The following is a 395-nucleotide window of genomic DNA, read 5'->3' as shown; positions in this document are numbered from 1 at the left end:
ATCTATCTATCTATCTATCTATCTATCTATCTATCAATCTATCTATCTATCTATCTATCTATCTATCTATCTATCTATCTATCTACATTACATATATAAGAAGCCATGGATGTTGTAGCATGGAAATTTAAATTTACTTACGGATACAGCAACTGAGTATCGCGTGAGGAGATACATATAGATCTTCTTATACAGGTAAATCATTACATAATTTAATCTAAACTTAATTTTAAATCCTGTATATATGAGTATCTGTATGTTTTGAAATATTTGTAGGGATTAAAAAGCTGCCTAAGTGTACTTACTCTTCCTTTTGACTCTTTTACTGTTTTCTTTTTATATACATATACATACACACACACACACACACACATATATATATATATATATATATA

This window comes from Octopus bimaculoides, chromosome 7, assembly GCF_001194135.2.
Source record: "Octopus bimaculoides isolate UCB-OBI-ISO-001 chromosome 7, ASM119413v2, whole genome shotgun sequence".
In the NCBI taxonomy this organism is placed as follows: Eukaryota; Metazoa; Mollusca; class Cephalopoda; order Octopoda; family Octopodidae; genus Octopus; species Octopus bimaculoides.
The sequence above is the reverse complement of the archived record's forward strand: the minus strand, read 5'-3'. Positions refer to the sequence as shown.